The sequence below is a fragment of the Bos grunniens genome, chromosome 24, assembly GCF_055505025.1.
Source record: "Bos grunniens cultivar Pamir isolate PY7600 chromosome 24, Bosgru_T2T1.0, whole genome shotgun sequence".
Taxonomy (NCBI): Eukaryota; Metazoa; Chordata; class Mammalia; order Artiodactyla; family Bovidae; genus Bos; species Bos grunniens.
Window position 1 is genome coordinate 61,652,150 of NC_141188.1, and position 19,810 is coordinate 61,671,959.

At 46.4% G+C, this 19,810-nt stretch overlaps 1 protein-coding gene and 1 long non-coding RNA gene across 2 annotated transcripts in view; one reads left to right on the top strand and one right to left on the bottom strand.

Annotated features, from left to right (window-relative positions):
• CDH20 (cadherin 20) overlaps positions 1-19,810 on the top strand; it is a 219,903-nt gene that overhangs the window by 141,874 nt on the left and 58,219 nt on the right. The window lies entirely within an intron of this gene.
• The window catches only part of LOC147346398 (uncharacterized), a 187,103-nt gene that overhangs the window by 110,027 nt on the left and 57,266 nt on the right, over positions 1-19,810 (bottom strand). Inside the window, exon 2 of the long non-coding RNA XR_015154159.1 lies at positions 17,792-17,945. This is a non-coding gene — a long non-coding RNA (uncharacterized LOC147346398). The remainder of the gene's footprint in view (positions 1-17,791; positions 17,946-19,810) is intronic.

A 19,810-nucleotide genomic window follows, 5' to 3' on the forward strand; every position in this document is an offset into this window, starting at 1 on the left:
ATTTAAATGCTGTTATCACAGGGAACTTCTTTAGCAAACAGTATTCATAAATCTTCCCATGACATGATATTCGGGTCACGGAAAGTTACAGAATTTGCAGCTCATGACATCACTGCCATTTCTCCCAAGGCCATTCTTGTTAGGACTCTACTTTCTTCAGTTCACCTTATTATTAATAATAAAGTTATCTGAAACAATCTAGGGGTCAGGAGAGAGGAAAAAGTCCGAGAAAAATCTTAACACTGTTTCCCTGGATCTACAGCTTGAAGCCAGTCTTCCAAGGCTTAGACATGACTCCTGCTGGTAGAGTTTTGCTCTGAGGGAACCAAAACTCCCTCAAGCTAGTTTTGAGAGAGACAGAGAAATCTGTACAGTTTCAGTGGTATCTCATGGAATCCCAGGCAGGAAGCTCAGCTCAGCTTCCCAAGGAACGAGGGACAGGAACAGGGAGGAAGGCTCTCTCGTCCCTGCGCTCTTCCTGTGTCTCAGCTCCCGACTTCCTCTGTGCTGCCTCTGCAGGACAGGGCACCCCAGGCCTCCCTGCCCATCTAGAGTCCACGTTTGCAGAAAACAGGGGCTGCTCGGCCCCGTCCGCCTCAGGTGGCCCCACCTCTATTACACACAGTTTGGGCTTAAGGGAGGGGCAGAGTCCTCCTTTACAAATAAGGCTGTGGTGAAGAGTAGATACACTTTGGACAGCAAGGAAATCAAACCAGTCAATCCTAAGGGGAATCAATCCTGAATACTCATTGGAAGGAATGATCTGAAACTGAAGCTCCAATACTTTGGCCACCTGATGGGAAGAGCTGACTCATTAGAAAAGACCCTGATGCTGGGAAATATTGAAGGCAGGAGAAGGGGACGCCAGAGGATGAGATGGCTGGATGGCATCACCGACTCAATGGACATGAGTTTGAGTAAACTCCAGGAGTTGGTGATGGACAGGGAGGCCTGCTGTGTTACAGTCCATGGGGTCACAAAAAGTCGGACACAACTGAGCGACTGAACTGAACTGATGTTTCGTATTTCTTTCTATATTTGAGGATACTTATGCAGCATAATTTTCCTTCCCCTCCTCTTGAGAATCTGCCACTTTCCACATAATCAAAATGAAGAAGCATGTTTGCAGGTTTCCAGTCTGTTTATCGGAGAAGGCAATGGCACTCCACTCCAGTACTCTTGCCTGGAAAATCCCATGGACGGAGGAGCCTGGTGGGCTGCAGTCCATAGGGTTGCTAAGAGTCAGACACGACTGAGCGACTTCACTTTGACTTTTCACTTTCATGCATTGGAGAAGGAAATGGCAACCCACTCCAGTGTTCTTGCGTGGAGAATCCCAGGGATGGGGCAGCCTGGTGGGCTGCCGTCTATGGGGTTGCATAGAGTCGGACACGACTGAATCGACTTAGCAGAGTCTGTTTATTCCCCCAGATATGTCAAGAATAGTGTCCTTTTGACAAGCCAGGAGGAACCTTACATCTTTTTACTAACAATCTTCCATTTCCCACCAAACACAGGGTTTGCAACTTCAACATCTTAAGGGAAATCACCAGTGTTGGAAAACAGTTCATGTGAAATACATGTTACACAGATTCATTCCCCCGCAAAAGTGAAGGAAAAGGTCCAAATGACCATAAGAAAAGGGTAACATTATAGTAACAGCTTTCACCGTGGGTGTGCTGTCTCCTCTCTGGGAAGAATCAAGCTTTGAAAGAACACTTATGTGTTATGCTCACCACATCATACTTTGCACACTGTATACCTAAGATGATTTCATCCTTGGAGTAAGCCTGAAACTCCGTGGACTAGAAAAAACTCCCAGGACCTCAGAAGGAGTAAATAATTTGCTACCCCCCTAAGAATGGCGCTAGTGGTAAAGAACCCGCCTGACGATGCAGTAAATATAAGAGACCTGGGATCTTCCCTGGGTCGGGAATGGCAACCCACTCCAGTGCTCTTGCCTGGAGAATCCCATGGACGGGGGAGCCTGGCAGGTTAGAGTGCGTGGGCTCACAAAGAGTCGGACACAACTTAGAGACTAAACAACAACAACCCCAAGGGAAAGCAGAGAAGCAGAACCTGAAACTCACCCTGCCTGACCCCGAGACCCATGCACTCCCCTCACTGCTGCTCAGGCTCCGTCGTCAGCCTTGTGTGCCCCTCTGAGACCCCACGGACTGCAGCCCACCAGGCCCCTCTGTCCATGGGATTCTCCAGGCAAGAGCACTGGAGTGGGTAGCCATTCCCTTCTCCAGGGAATCTTCCTGACCCAGGGATCAAACCTGGGTCTCGTGCACTGCAGGCGGACTCTTTACCACTGAGCCCCCAGTCCCCAGTTAGTATTTATGGAACACCAACAGGGGGCTGAGGTTCCCAGTTCCCAGTACTTCACATACACTGACTCTGCAGTAAATGTATGAACAAGCTACCATCAGCTCCGTTTCCCAGATGTAAGAGAGAAGCTCACAGAAGTCAAGTGTAAACCTATCAACAGTGGCGCTGGGTTTAGGACCCAGGCAGTCCAGCTACATGGCAGGCCAAGTCGACTCCTTCGGTCCTGCAGACACACGGGGCTCCTTGGTGACACTCCCACATTGACTCATGTGCCTCAACTGTGTCTTTGCGACCAGCCATGACTCCAAAACAAGTTCAAAGTCAAGTCCGGTTACAATTGCACAGCTCATCTCCTCACTGCATGGGTGGAGAAAGGAAATGACGGTCTTGGCAGCCAGGATTCTCAAATCCTTATTTCACCCTAAAACAGCTCTTCTTCTCTACATCCCCTGAAGCCTCAAGGCATCGAGATATGCTGAGGATGCAGTGGTGAGGGAAAGCTCTCCATCTCCACGGTCTGAGTGTGTCTGAGTAGAGGAAGGGCTCCATATGAAAGAATGCTGGTAACTCTCTTCTAAGACTGTTCTTTCCCTACCTCTCCTTTCAAGCACAAGGATATTTAGTCTCTGCGAAGAGAACTCTAATGGTCTGTGTTCCTCTAGAATCCTTTTCCCCGGCCCCCTGCTTGCTCCATTAAAAGTCTCCCAATTTCAGGCCACTGCAGCACAACTGGCTTCAATAATGTAGTATCATCTGCCCCCCATACATCGTGTCCAGGGGACTCGCCTTACAGTAAGTGTCACTTCAGTTGCACTGAGCTGGCCACAGGCCATGACCTCTGAGGGCCCCTGTGGCCATTTACTGTAAACTATAGCTTGTGGGCGATGCTAATGAAGTTCTTCAAGAAGCTCTATTTGCATGACTTCATAGTTTGCTGTGTCTCCTTTAAAACCGCTAACAAGAGACAAACGTGGTCTTGATTAAGAATCTGTTCCCCCATTCTCTTCATCCTTTTCTGTTCAGAGAAACCATTTCCATTCCTCCCACTACAACATATCCCTTCATGTCCACCAACACCCAAACACCTCCCTGCTGACAAACTGCAAAAAACTAATGTGGCAACTGCCTCCAAATTTGGAGCTTTATATGCAAACTGTTTATGACATTCACAAAACTGGAAAAGAACTGCAGTAGTGCTGTGCTTCTGAAAAGATGAAGCCAATTTCAGAATCCAATTTTCAAAAGGAAATGCCATGTTTGTTTCATGTCAGCCTCTGCTTCAGATCAGAAGAAAAAGAAAAGCCAAACAAAGCAGAAGCCATTGGTCTGGCTGGTTATTTCCCAGCAAAGCAAGGGGCAGATGGAAGGGCGTTCAGCTGGCCATAGCACCCTATCTCATCTACCTCCAACTGCTTCGGAAACAGCTGAGCAAGCCTTAACCCTTACTGAATGAGGACCCACAGACACACACACACACACACACACACACACACACACACTTTCAAATGTTGGATTTAAGTAATATTATTTTAAACACATAGGCTGGGCTGTCGCACGGCCGGGTGGTCTGCCCGCTCCGGCGGTTCTGACAACACGCCAGGCAGATGCGCGGTTGCCGAGCCCCGTCCCTCAATCACGCTGCACTGACCAGCACAGCACACGGCCGCGGCTGGAAGTGACACCCAGCAGGCTCTCACTAGAGGGGGGATTTCTGGAAGTGAGCCTGTGGCGTTTGTGGAGATTCAGAGTTAACCTGTGGAGTGTGAACATATGTAAACAAAGAGAAACTCACCTCTACGGTTGCATCAATTCGCCTTCACGTGTGTCGATTACAGCTTCCAGCTACCATCATGCATGTGGAACTAACAGCTGAATAAAACCCGTGGTCGCACAGACACAGACAGGGGTGTAGAAGCACCGCCAAGGAAACACAGGAAAGGTGTCAGATCCCTCGAGATTCTGATCAAAAACAAGCATGCAGGGAAAATATAACTGATTTTTAAATGGCTTTCTTCCCCCTGTATCCAGCTTTCCTCTCAAAGACCATCCTGTCTCATCGTTGGCTGGTGAGAGCAGCTGAACGCTGCTTCTGCTGGCCGACACCAGGCGAAAGGACACAAGTGCTGGCCGGCCATGGCTGCGTGGCCTCCCGCCACTGGCTGCTTGCGTATAAGCTCCACTAACCCCCCTGCCAACTGCTGGATATGCAGACAGTGTACACTGGACCCCAGCTTGTGGAGGGAATAAGGCTCAGTAGCCTAGTGATGGCAGTGCTGTCGTTCAGTCACAAAGTCACGTCTGACTCTTTGCGACCCCATGGACTGCAGCACGCCAGGCCTCCCTGTCCATCACCAACTCCCGGAGTTTACTCAAACTCATGTCCACTGACTTGGTGATGCCATCCAACCATCTCAGCCTCTGTCGCCCCCTTCTCCTCCTGCCTTCAATCTTTCCCAGAATCAGGGTCTTTTCCAATGAGTCAGTTCTTCACATCAGGTGGCCAAAATAGTGGAGCTTCAGCTGCAGCATCAGTCCTTCCAATGAACACTCAGGGCTGAGCTCCTCTGGGATTGACAGGTGATCGAGGGGACGCACCTTCTCACCCCTGCACAAGGACACCCCGTGATTGCTCACTCAGGGCTGAGCTCCTCTGGGATTGACAGGTGATCGAGGGCACGCACCTTCTCACCCCTGCACAAGGACGCCCCGTGATTGCTCACTCAGGGCTGAGCTCCTCTGGGATTGACAGGTGATCGAGGGCACGCACCTTCTCACCCCTGCACAAGGATGCCCCGTGATTGCTCACTCAGGGCTGAGCTCCTCTGGGATTGACAGGTGATCGAGGGCACACACCTTCTCACCCCTGCACAAGGACGCCCCGTGATTTCTCTGCAACACCACTGGGCACTGCTGTGTCCAATCTATTTCTACGCTATATTGTCATTGGTCAAAAATGGCCGTGTTCTCCCTTTCCCTCCATTTCCCAACTGAAAAAGGAAAGGAACCAATAAGCCTGAGTTCAATTTGTTCTGGCAATTATCGCAAAGTTCCTGCTCCGAGGGAGGCCCTGCCCATCGGCGCGGAATGACACTCAGCCATCCAGGGTCCAAACAAAGGAGACCCTGCTTTTCTCCGAGTGTATTCAGCCATGTAGAGACATATTGGCCGAGATGCCTGCCCATTCACATCTTAATGGGAAAAAGAGAGAGAAGAACCCGATTTTTTCTTTTTTTTTTAAGAGAGAATGAAAGATTATCAAGTGACACCAGACAACAGAACGTGAACTTGGGTAAGAGAGAAGAAAGGAAACTATTTTGACTGCCGGACAGTAAATCACTGATATCATGTAGATACATATATTTTACTGCTATCCAGCTAAATTATGCTTTTACTGCAGATAAAGGTTACTATAATGATACTGAAATATGGAGCTGAAGGAAGTCATGCTCGGAGGTTGGATTATACGAGCTTCTCTCATCTCTCTTCTACTTCCTCTGTTCCCTTCTCTCTCTCTCTTTTTTCCCTTCACTCAGGTGTAGCTGCACTTTAATTCAACCAAATGAAACTGTGCAGATGAAATACCAACAAGATGCAGTCTAAAGTGTAATTTTTCTGAAACAAGTATGTAACTTTATTAAAAAAAAACCAAAGTACAAGTCAAAAGGTGAAAAAAATATATTACACTATGATGAAAAAGAAGTCATTTAAGAAAAGACTGAATAGAACGTTTTCTTGAAATGGCATATGGAGGCTTTTACAACACAGAAAGAAGTGACTTTTTCTTAATATTTGTCCTTACTCTCTGCTCATGAATGGAAGGAAGCTATTTGAAGACAAGGTCACTTTAAATTCTGGGCCACGGCACGTGTTCTCTGGGGCCAACTATCCTCATCTCCCCCTTTTCAACTGGATTTAACGGTGACTGTTCTGCTGTCCAACACTCCTGTCCACTAGGAAAACACCTGACAAGCAGTCATGTCAGAGCTACACCCATAACAGACCAGAGATCATTTCTCCAGCATGTCCCTCATTTCAAAGAATAAGTAATGAATAGGGGGAAACTACGTTAATTTTAAAATCTGTTATTAGTTGCCTCTCTTTAGTCATAATGGAAAATAGGGGGGAAATTACAGATTCAATAACAACGGGCACTTCCTCCATTACAGAGAATGGTTAATTCAATGGACGAATCGTTAGCGAATGATCCCTCTGGCCTTTTGCAACTCCAGACACAGAAACACAAAGGAAAAGTTTAAGGTACAAAATACACCATGAAAGTGCTGGAAAAGTGAACTACAGTCCCCAGTGAAATTACCTCTTATGGCAATTAAGAGCCCGTTTGTTGGAGCATTAACAGCCTCAGGCAAACTCCACAAACCCATCCCTGGCTGCCGGTAATGACAGATTTCTTAGGGAGTATTATTTAATTAACAATAATTTGAGAGAGCAGCTCAGTGAAGATACTGCATTTACTTACTGGAAACGCTAAGCAATGGTAAGTGGGAAAGACATGCAATTTGTTAGCCTTCCCATTATCTTCTGTTTCTGAAACGCCTAAGTAGCTGATAGGTATTTGCCACCAGATACTTTCAGCTGTCTGCTAGGCCAACTTGTCTAAAGAACTTCAGCTCTTACTGCCCAAGGCTGCTAACAGTCTTTTGCCGTTTGCTTCTGTTAAGAAATCCCCCAGGGCCTCCCATGCTCAGGGACGGCCTTCTTTGTCCTTCCGCCATCTAGACAAGGGCGACCGCCAGCCCCCTGCCTTGTGTATGTGGCTCCCTCCCACCCCCACCATCATTTGCCACTCATCACCGCACACCAGCGAGGCCTTTGTTCTCTCTCCCTGCCCAAGTGGCTTCGGGTTGCATCAGCAGTTTGATGACTGGCTGGTCTCATCTCCCCCCAGAGAAGCACTCAACCCCGTGGCACTGGCAGAGGGGATGAAAAACCCTAGCTGTGAGTAGCCTTCTCCCCTCCAGGGGACTGGACTAAATTCCCCACATCCAACGGCCTCCTTCAGAGCTGATGGTCATTTAGAGACCAGTTTCAAACTGGCAGAGGGAGGACCATTTTTGAGTTGCTCTGACATTCAGTGGGGGCTGGCAGCATGATGTGAACTCCACCTCCAAAGGGACAAGCTCAGAAAAACGCAAAACTAGTACACTCCGTGGAAGAAGGGGAAAAGTAAGTTAGAAAACGTTTCATGTGGTCTGTTACTTCTGACATGTCTTCCAGAGATTTGGTTTAAAATCGGTCAGTGGCATAGAAAGGTTGTCTTGGGAAATGCGTGTGTTGGTTTAGTTGCGGTGGGAGCCAAACAAAGCTCGAAGCTGGCTAAGACGGCAATTTTAAATCACTACTGGGGAGCTGTTCGGTGTAGTCACTTGTGTCCATTAAAATCCCTGCCAACAGAAAATCTTCACTTTGACTTGATTGCTGATAAGCTTAGAAATGAACAGTAAGTGGAACATGGTGATTAAGAAAAACCAATTTCTGTTCATGACTTCTGAAAAGACAAATCTGAAATCACAGCCACTCAGCTCACGCTTACGTGTGGGAGTAGGCTGGGATGGGGTGTGTGTGGAGCACATGCGTCCACATGGATTAAGATTGATTGCAGGAGCTAAAGACTTTTCTCTTTGAGTCTTTTGAATCCAAAGTAGCTTTCACTCAAATAATATCAAAGGCATCTGATTAAACACATCTCCCAGCAGGATTTTATCGCGGGGCATGCTTTACTATGTACAGTATAATCAGACTCATATAATATGGCATCAGCCAGTGAATGTCTTGTTTTGAAACAACTTGTGGAAATAGATTTTATCCCTTTCTTTAATCCTAATTTGATGCTATTAACCAATTCCATTATTTAAATTGACTATTAAGATTGGAATCAGCTTGATTTATCAGAATGCGTTTCCATTAATAAGGCTTTCATGTTAGTCTCTTTCTGTAGCCTTCATTTACTTTTAGTACTTTGAAGAAAAACATTTGCAAAATCTTTTCCCTTAACGTGGATGAAAGCGTGTGGATTGTTTCCTGTTAAACTATTCTTATCCTCACAGTGTAGGAACAAAAGCTTGTTGGGTTTATATGGGTTTCTTTTGAAGACTCTTTACTGTATAGAAAAGACGAAAGGGGTTACAGGAGAAAGAAAAAATAAATTAAATTTTGCAAAAGGATACATAAGAGCATTTTCCATTCCAAAGAAATCCAATCCCTTTACCAACATAGAAAAAGAATATACAGGGATTTTAACTGCTAATGCAGTTTCCACTAGAACATCTTTGTGACACTCCTCTATGGTATTTAAATATCCGAAAGAGGGAAAGTGTCAGCATAAAAGCACAGGAGGCATATGGTTTTTCCAGACAGAAGAGCTAACAATCCTATCTCACCACAAATGTTACCTGAGATCAATCGGCAGGTCATTTTTAAAAATTCCTTCCTTTGCTGATATTTTACAGCAAGTCAAAATAGAAATAGCTAGAATCGAGCATCATCCTCAATTGACTGCTCTCTAGAGAAGGACCACTGATTCTTTTCCTGTATGTGTGTGTGTGTGGTCAGTCACAGTCGTGTCTGACTCTCTGCGACCCCATGGACTGCAGCCGGCCAGACTATTCTCCAGGCAAGAATACTGGAGTGGGTGGCCATTTCCTCCTCCAGGGGATCTTCCCAACCTAGGGTTAGATCTCAAGTCTCCTACACTGGCACACGGGTTCTTGACCACTGTGCCACCAGGGTGCTTTTAAGTTCAACATTTCTCTTAGGCAAAAATGAGTTAAATGCTCTTAATATGATGTAAAGTCAGCATTTGAAACTATCACCAACGTAAATGATTTGTAAAGGACTTCCTGGCCCTTGGATTCCACCCCAGCTTCTGGCAGACCCAAAGGTCAGTCCGTGGGAAACTTCTTGCCTGCAGTCTTGTGCCCCATCTTCTCCCCACTGCCCCCAAAAAGGCAGGTTCCATAATCTCCAGAAATGCTGCCCCAGTTTATAAACTTCACTGCCAGGAGACCCATTTTTGTTTAAATCTCTTTGGCTACTAAGGCCATGTTCCCTGTTCCAGATTCCTAGGACATGTCCATCTTCAGTAATGAATTTTTAAAATGTGGATGTCACTATTGAGCTGAACCATGGCTTTCCTCCTCCAGCCTTCTTTCCTCGGACACTGCAGGTTTCATCTTTAAGGCCTTGATGACTCCTCTGTATCTGCTCCAAGCTCCCACCTCACTCCTCAATCCTCTCAGAAACTGGCAAAACTCTGGTGAGGATCGCAGTCCCACCTGGAGGCTCCTTGGGATCCTACCCTTAATCCTACTTTGAACATCGCCCTCCAGGTGCCAAGATGCTTTCTGAATGAGAATGTTACATTGCTGAATTGTTGTTCACATTTTATTAAATTGAGTTCTATTTCACGTATTATTTTATTCCTGTTTGATGCCAACACTGTGCTAATCCTGAAGATACAGAGGTGACAGTCACTAACTTCGAGAATTCGCAGAGCTGGGGGGCAGGCTGGTGGAATGGACAGAGTGGCATGAGGGCAGAGAAGGCAGGCCTAATGCTTAGTCAGTGCTCCCCGGGAGGGAGGCTGCCAAGCAAAGAAGGGCCTGGGAAGGCACGCACGTCTGAGCAAAAGCATGAGGGTGTTGAAATGCAGAGTCTAGTTTATTTTGATGGACAAGAAGGTGAGGGCAGCAGGGGCAGGAGATGAGTCTAGGATGGTAGGTAAGTGCCGGTCATGCAGGTCCTTTAAGTGCCTTGTCAAGGAGTTCAGATTGTATCAGCTAAGAAATGAGACGCTATTAGAGGCCTTTTAGCAGGTGAGCGCCCTGATAAGATCCCTTTGGCTGATTAGAGACTAGATTAGCGCAGGCCACTAGCTCTGAGGCTCTGCAGTGGTGAAGATGCGAAGTTCAGAGCATGAGAACTGAGACAGGAACAGCAGGCTGGAGAGGGAAGACGGGATTGGAGAAGGACTCGGAAAGCAGAAACGGCAGAATCTGACAGTCTAAGAAGCCAGATACGGGGGAAATGGGAGGAATCTGACTTCTGGATTTTACTTGGATAGCTAGAAGTGCCCATCATGCTCCAGGTTAGAAAAAAAAAAAAAAATAGAGCAAGAGACCCAACAGAGAAAAAAGTTAGGAGTCCAACTGGGAGGCAATGATATCCAGCACCACAATCTTGTTTGTGAATGAGCTCTCATTTCGAGCTGTTACTGGATTTTATCTTGTTCATCACCGCTCCGTTTATATTCTAACACCTCTCCAAAGAGCCACGTGTCGAGGGCTAAGCCTCAAGCGTCATCACCATCATTTTCACTGGCTTCTGCTTTGGTAAAATCTCAGTGCTTAGGGACCATGACTTCAGATATCCTTAAAATTATGAATGAATATTAAACACCTGGTGCAGAACCTGCTCCCGTAAGTGTCCTTGTCATTGCACTAAAGCTCAGAATGGTTCACTGATGACAACTCTCCAGTCAGCACTGAACAGTCAGAGCCGCACCTTCTCCTCGGTGCCTGAGGAAGGCGTAGTCAACGTCCCGTGCATTCTGCTCACACGGAGCTCCCTCCTTTATGGGCACCCGTCTCCGCACAGACTGTTCCATTCCTAAATGCAGACTAGGTCGTTTGGACAGGATGTGGCCTATGTAAGTTTTTTAAAGCAAAGAATAACCATCTCCCCACCCCTGCTGCATCAATCCCTTTTAAATACGAAAACCTTCCTCTGCTCTTTGAGATTACCAACGTTCCTCAGCGGCCCTGAACGGCTTGATTGACAATCCAGGTGTGGCAGACTGCATTTCCTAAAAATGGCCACAGTACCATCTCCCGTCACACAGGCTCGTCTGGCGCTCTGCAGCTCCCCTGTTACGAGGTGGCACCGACTCCCCTCCCCTTGTGTGTGTGGACTTGCCAGCGGCTTGTAACCAACAGAAGTGGTGCTGAGAGGGTTCTGAGGCTGGGTCATACGAGGCGATGTGGCCTCTGCTTTAAGACAGGAGCAGCAGCGTCCACACGGGAGCCCTGGCCGTGCCCGTGGGCAGCGGCCCTCATGAGCCGCCACGCTGCAAGGAAGCCTGCGTTAGTCCCGCTGGAAATGGCACATGAAAGACCAGGTGAAACCCCGAGGCCCCAGGAGCCCCCGTGGGCCCAGTCCAGCCCCATGCGCTGCAGAGGCCTGAGAAACCCCACCAGAAGCCCCGGCCCACACACACCCAAACTCCTGCCCCCGGGGCCCACAAGAACTAATGAAATGCTGTTTCAGCCACTGCATTTTGAGGTGATTTGTTTCATAGCAACAGCTAGCCCGAAATCAGGAATTAACACCAAAATAACCCAATACAAGGTCTAATGATGGAGGACCTGAGGATCCCACCCCTTTCCCTCATTCCAAGAGACGCGTGCCCCTCGATCCAGGCCTGAGCCTCGCTGGTGCCCTTGATGCAGAAACTACACGGGATTCTGACGAGCAGGGAAGGACTGAGAAGGCCCTAGATTGAGAGCAGTTCTCACTCCTGAGAGTCATCAGGTCACTTCCTGAGGCTCCCACCCTGCTTGGAAGACCTAGTTTGAGGCCAGTTTGCTTCGTGCCATTTGGGAATTTCCTTTTTTATACATCACCTGTTAACACGGTAGAACTCCTCCAAAGAAGAATACAAATTTAAGTATCAACTCAACAATTCTAACAGAGGGCTAACGGGACTGGACTTCTGGGGAGCAGAGGCACTCTGTTTAGAGTCCAAATGAGGACCACCTTGCACTCTTGCTTGAAAGAGGGTGCCAGTTGCTGAGCTAGAGAACATGCGGGGACACTAGAGAGCCCAGAAAGATGGGAGCAGTCAGGCAGTCTCTGCCCCACGACGGTGTCACTATGACATAATGAGAAGCAGGTTGCTCCTGCAACCTACAGACCCAAGAACCGCTCTCATCATGTGATATGGCTGGGCATGGTCTGTTGTGGCGATCCAAGATATGAGTGGTATCAAAGTGGACAAGAGAATACTGAATCTTAGGCTTAAAGACAATGCTTTCTACAACTACCTTCTCAAAAGGTCATTGAGATCTATGGATAATGGACAACATCAGCTTAGGATCAGCCAGTTCTAATATAACTACTTTATCAGTTCATTTGAGATATTTCTAGAGTATAGTTCTTGCTTTCTGATAAAACTGTGAAATGGCCAAATTTTGTTTCTCCAATTGAAGGTTGTATGGCAACATGTGTTAAGAAGTTGATAACAAATGGTGTTTTTCAGAACAGCTTTTAAACCAATTCTTGATCTTCTTTCAAAGGCAGAGTTACATAGCATCCCTTTGCATGGGTATATCATAATTCTTAAAATCATCTACTGTTGGAAATCTATTTTAGGCCATGTAACGTTTCAAATCCCAATCGCCTTGTAAGGTTTCCAAGCATCTCAAAAAAAGATTCTTTAGATTACAAGTGATGCCTAAGTCTAGAGTGCTTCTGACAGGCAAAGTTCCGTTACATTCGGTATCCTGTTTCCTTGATTTTTGTTGCTGGGAGGGATTTGGGCAGGAGAAAAAGGGGACGACAGAGGATGAGATGGCTGGATGGCATCACCGACTCGATGGACGTGGGTTTGGGTGAACTCCGGGAGTTGGTGATGGACAGGGAGGCCTGGCGTGTTGCAATTCATGGGGTCGCAAAGAGTCGGACACGACTGAGCGACTGAACTGAACTGAACTGAACTGAACTATACTATCTACACACCACTTAATACTTTGCTGGTAAGAATAGATGGAGAAGGGAATGGCAACCCACTCCTGTGTTCTTGCCTGGGAAATCCCATGGACAGAGGAGCCTGGCAGGCCTCAGTCTATGGGGTTGCAAAGAATTGGACATGACTGAGCGACTACCATATTCACTCAAAAATAGATACTAAAATCAGTATGGAAAAATGTTAATTAACTCAAAATAAAAGTTTGAAGGCCTAGAATAACAATATCAAGCTGTTAAGTACTTTTTATAGCTTAAAAATACACTAGCACTAGCCACCCAGTTAATATTTATTAAGCACCTAGCATTTACCAAATGCTACACTAGGTATCAGGATACATGGGTAAAAGATACTATCTTCAAGGAGCTCACAGAATGGGGGAAAGAGAGACAAGTAAACAGTTACAACACTGAACAACAAAAAGCCAAGACAGCAAACGCACAGGGTGCTTTGAAAAAAAGACGAAAAGGGAAACACATAGAAAGTAAAATAAATAAATAAAAACAGAATTTGATCTGTAGTATTAGGCACGATAATCTAGCGTGATGATCCTTTAAAGACGATTACCATCCTCACGTCTGAGACTCAGAAAGGCTAAGGAGACACTCAGTGTATCACACATGGAAAAGCAGGGAGGGAAAAAGTCCCGCCGAGCTGTCCCCAGCCCCACCGCACATCACTCCTTCAAAGAGAGGAAAGCACTTTGAAAGTACATAGTAGGAGACAGGCTTCTCTTTTCCTTTAACAGGATAGATAGTAAGTATCAATGGGATTTTTGCTTTGTTTTGTTTTCCAGGGGGGTTTCTTTTCCTTGAACAGATTATCCAGTTGTCTTTGCGTTCATTCTTTACACATTAGAACTATGAAAGATAAAACACCCGCAATCCCAACGTGAGAGTCAGTACTGTGTGAAAAGAACAATATGTGGGGACTGGTGGGTCAAAACCGTCCCCAGCGAAGGTGAAGCTCAAGGCAGCCGCAGGAAGTCACTGACCAGCAGGCCCGGCCCCAGGTCTCTAGCCTGGATTCAGTGTGCGCGTCCGGAGACGCTAAGGATTGCTCCAAGGGAGAGGAGGGAGTTCACATTCTTTATGCCCAAAGCTGCTTTGAAGTTTTGGACTAAAAAGAGAAGGAAGGTTCTTGCCTCTTTAAATAGTCAGGCATTGAAGAATCAATTTTTTATCCTTAAGTCTAAAATCAAATTTATCACCTTGTCTGTAACTAGCACCTCCTCTCAACTTCCTGCCCTAACCCAAGCACACACCTTCTTCATACCCTTTGAGAGTGGGGTCCGCTTGCAAGTGTTGGAGACCCTGTCTCCTCAGTACTGTAGAGGTCTCACCACCTGCTCCGCCCTGACCCCTGGTCGAGGGCTCCTCACCAGCTTTCCCTGGACTCTCACTGACCCCAAGCCCTCCCCACTCCCCTCTAGAAACACTGACACACGGAGATCGAACAAGTATACATCTGCATGCTTAAAGACGTTTACCTGCTCACTATGGACAATTAAATATATTCCAAACACTCCAGTCGAGCAACATTCAAAGCTCCTAAGCTACTGGGCTTTGCCTACATGTCCTGTCTTATCTCTCATTGCCCTCCTGAATAGACCTCATTCTCCAGGCAAATTAAATTCTTCCTCTCCCCCAGACACGCCCTTTGCATCCTGCACCCGTGCCTCTGCCCTGCACTTTCATCCATGTCGACGCCTTCCTTCCTTCTGTCCTGCAAGGTCTGGTTCCGATGCTACCATAAGCATCTCCTCCCTGCTAGAAATCATTTCTCCCCCTTCTGAGCAGTGTGCAGTGATGTGTCCTCAGTGGCTAAGTCGTATCCGACTCTCTGTGACCCCATGGACTGTAGCCCGCCAGGCTCCTCTGTCCACTGGATTTCCCAGGCAAGAACACTGGAATGGGTTGCCATTTCTTCCTCCAGGGGATCTTCCCCATCCAGGGATCAAACCTGCGTCTCCTGCATCTCCTGAATTGGCAGACAGATTCTTCACCACTGCACCACCTGAGAAGCCCCTCCAATCTGGTGTAGCATTTTGTTTCTACCCATCTTGGGGCTCTTATCACACAGACTGTGCTACAGTCAGTCGTGAGCTGCTGAAGAAGTTCACCCCATGACTCGCTATGTGGCCTCTGGCAATAGCTGTGGTGGAAATATTCACACCATGGTTGACTTGGGTGTTGGGAAGAGACGTGCAAGTCAGCTTCCACGATCGTCGGGAGGAGCCAACCGGAGCACACCACTGTTCATCTGTTTCTTTGCAGAATGGGAAAAGAATACCTTTCCGTGGAATTCTTGCAAAGATTAAATAATGAAGAGAATGCACATTACTCAACACAACCTGCCGTGGAGTAAAAAATCCATGCTAGTACTTCTGCTGAGACCACTCCATAACTCCTACTGTGGCTCGGACCCTATCGTCACCACTGCTAGGAACGGTGTCAGGCCCGCACCGACTCCTGCTACTATTCCCACTGCTCAGAGTAATGGTAGTATCGGCCCCACTAAGGGCACCCCAAGTGGTGCTTGTGGTAAAGAACCCGCCTGCCAACAGGCAGGGGACAAAAGAGATGCGGGTTCCATCCTGGGTGGGGAAGATCCCCTGGAGGAGGAAGTGGCAACCCACTCCAGTCTTCTTGCCTGGAGAATCCCACGGACAGAGGAGCCTGGGCGCTGTGGTCCATGGGGTATCAAATAATCGGACATGACTGAAGCAACTTAGCGCACTCGCGCGCACACACACACACACACACACGGCTCCACCAAACTGCAAGCATCTTGAAGTAGGGAAGCGCCTACTATTTTTCAAGTGCAAGGCTTTTCCAAACACCAAGCTATGAGCTTCATACATACTTTCTCCCTTAATTCTGACAGTCACCCCATGAGAGTCTATAATTATCTCCAGTTTCTAGACGGCCAACTGAGACTGAAAAAGTTGAAGTCACTTGCTCAAGATCACACAGGCTTCCTGGGAGCTCAGCTGGCAAAGAATCTGCCTGCAATGCAGGAGACCCTGGTTCAATTCCTGGGTCAGAAAGATCTCCTGAAAAAGGGATAGGCTACCTGCCCCAGTATTCACGGATCAGATGGTAAAGAATCCACCTGCAGTGTGGGAGACTTGGGTTCAATCCCTGGGTTGGGAAGATCCCCTGGAAGAGGGCATCCCGAGCGCCCTGCCCTGATGTGTGGAGTCTCAACCACTGGACAGCCAGAGAAGTCCCTACAAACCATTCTTTGATTAAACACATTTGATGCTCAAGTATTTATCAAATTAACAAATTGTCTTAATTTTAGACAGCAGACTTACTATTTCCCCCAAACTCTTCCTCCTATGGATTAATCTTTATGGTCCAGGGAAGACTTATCAGAATTATCCTACCGCCTAAACTTCTCTACGAAATCAAAACTATAAAGAAAAACCTGAGTTGTGATTATCTGTAACTTCTTATCAAAGAAGAACTTTAGCCAAAGAATTACATTTAAAACACATGCTTTTTTTGAATGAACAGGCACAAATGCAATTATAAACGGCACATAAGACTAGAAATTAGTGAGCATGTGAGACGACCTTGAAAAAAATCAAGACTGATCATTCTTGTCTAACTGCAGTCAAAGCAAGTGCCCATGGACTGAACTGTAGTTTCATTAGCTTGATTAAAAGTGAAAACCAGAGGAAGGGTAAAGTAGGTCAAAAACTTCCTGAGTCCTTTAGGATTAAAACATTTACTGGACGCCAAGCATGTGTGAAAGCATCAGGAAGAATCCATGTGCCATTCTTGGAAGATGGGGAAAGTCAGGACACCCTCAACAGGAAAAGTCGATTACAGGAGAATGAAAACAAAGAACTGGGCCTGAACTCCAGCAAAAGGATTTTGAAAGCGAAATGTCTTTATTCATGACCCAAGCTAGGGAATTTATAGCCGGAGGGGCAACCTCTACACGGGATATACAAAAGAGGTTTTATTATGGGACTGATCAGGTTTTTCAAAGCCAGCTCTTAATTACATAATTCAAGCTTTCTACTGTTTTTTCCTTCTGTTCCTCTCACCCACATGGGGAGACACACATGCACACACTCAAACTCACACACCCCCTGTCTTACATAAAACCATACATTGTTCCTAAACCTTCAACTAAGCCACCCTGTACCTCCCCCTCCGCCACAGCAACCCCACAGTTCCATTTCTGAACATCTTAAAACAGCACTCCCTCGTCCAAACTAATCCGGTTGTGGGAAGGAGAGGACAGCAAAGAGAGTAAGTGGTGAGAAAGGGAAGACTTCTGGGGCTGATCACGCCTTGAGTGACAACTGTAAGAGCTCAGCCTTTAGGCTCAAGTTTTCCATAGGTTTTGAGGGACTTGGAGGAGCAGGAATTCAAAGGGAAATAAATAAGAGTGATGACTACCTTTCCTAAGAACTCTCTATGGAAATTAAGAATTCCGTTCGATTTTATAAAAAGGTAAAAGCATAATTCTTCAGTTCTAGACACACCATCAATTTATTAACAGCTTCTTGAAAGATGGGAGAGGAAATAGGACCACATTAAATCTACATACTGACTTTAGGATATATCCCATTTCAGACACGTTAACTGAGGAGTTGGGGCAGTGTCATTCATTAGGCAGGCAAGGGTGGAGTAGGGGACTGGAAGCAAGCACACAGCCCAGATCCAGAAACCCTCATACCTGGACCGCCTCTTCTGGTTCTGCTGTTCTGCTGAGACTCGGTCACCTCCACAGACGGGTAGATCTGGGGAGGCTGGTGAGTCGATGGCCACAGAAGAGGATCCGAGCCTCTTCTCACTTAATGACGGCCCAGTTGAAAAGCAAAACGGAACACCTGTAGGAAAAGAAAAAGGCTTCAGGTCAGGGAACTATGTCATCTTCCAGCATGCAAACCTACACTATACACCACTTCCATTTCGTCAGTAGCACAGACATGCACACACAGATCCAGGGATGTTGAAAGCTCGTTTACAGAAGCACTGAAAATATTTTCTTTATGGGCTTCCCCAGTGGGAGCCTTATTGTTTGTGAACTGTACATGTTCACAGACACCATCTTCATATGAATTTTTCACTCCAGTTTATACCCGGGACCACCTGTCCTCCATACTGAGGGGTTGACTCCTCAGTGAAACGTCCGTGTTTCTCAGAAGAGACTCTTGACTGGGAGGTGAGGTGACTGCGTGGAGATGCGTCTGGTTTCATGCTGACGCTCCTCGTGACGCACCACCATACTTCACTCTAATATCCAGGATCCTCGCAAAGTTCTGCCTTTCTTTTGAAGTACATTATTGAGGCTCTTATTATAAGTAAAAGTGATGGCTTAAGAAGTTTAGCTGTCGGAAACCACAGCAACACAGCCTCCATTTACCGCTATAAAGCATGAAGTCAGAACAGAAGATTAAAACAACCCCACCCCCATCCTAGAGGAGGTCAGCAACAGAGGTGACTGACTCTCCTGCTTCCGTCGAGATGTCGCTTGAGCTTACTGAGTAGTATTTCCATTAACCACAAAAAGCTTGGGAAAACTGGAATAATGAAGAGAGAAATCAGAGGGAGACCATAAAAGCCCAGTTCATTTCAAGGAGAAAGCAGTAACCATTCCTTTCCCCTACATTTTAAATATCACAGCAAATTTAAGTAACGAAATAAACAATTCACTGAGAGCACACTTTTATGTACAACTTTAATTTCTTCCTACTGGGTTCATTACCAAGCTGTTTACTTTCTTCAGGCAGGACGGGAAGGGAAAAAAAAAAAAAACTTTCAAAAGACTCATTTAACACAGAAGTCAATTTCCACTAATGTTGTCTTCATGTAGCATACATGGTCTTTCAAAACAGACCTATGTATACATATAGTAGTCTCTTCCTTTATAAGAACAACAGCAATTAGCCCACCATCAGACACATCATTGCTATTCTTACCCTGGAGGAAAAAAACATGAATATGAGAACCATCTTATTTATAATAATTGCAGACTGGTTAGTATTTCTGACAGAACCAATTTTCTCCTCACCTGCATAAACAACTCTAATTGTGAAAAGAATAACTCTTCTTTAACTATTGGATAACCCAGATTTTGCTTTCTGAGAAGTTAGGCAGGGAGTATTTTTCATGCATTCCATCCTAAGAAAGCAGGAAGAAAGTGCTTGCCAATCAGCTGTAGCCATCGAGTTATTTAACACAAAAAGAGTTCCCAGGCACTGCGGGCTTTGGAATTTCAGGTGTATCACAGGGGACACGAGCGGGACATGTGGACCACCAGCCCTTTCACGGGGTCACCAAGGGCTCCACAGGCCCCAAACATCCAGAAGCCACTTCTGTGCGTTGCTCGTGAAAGGGAAGAACACTAGGGCTTTGCACTGGTGTGTAGGAGGCCAAAGTGGGCAGGAAAGAGAGATGAAAGCAGAAGCAACTGAACAGCCCACAAAATATTCATCACAAAGATTCCACAGAACGCCTCCTTTTTTCCCTGAGCTCTTCAGATCATGCTTATAGGTAAAGATAGGAGGTTTTAATTGGCAAGAATGCATATCCAGCTTGTTAGAGATGGGAGAATAGAAGGGACAGTCTTAAAATTCCTCAAAATCTACTTAAAATTCCCTAAAATTCCTCTCGAAATTTCCTCGAAACTCATTCCATTCAGAACATTTAGCAGTGGGAGCAGAAGAGGGGACATTTGCATGGCCCACCCCCT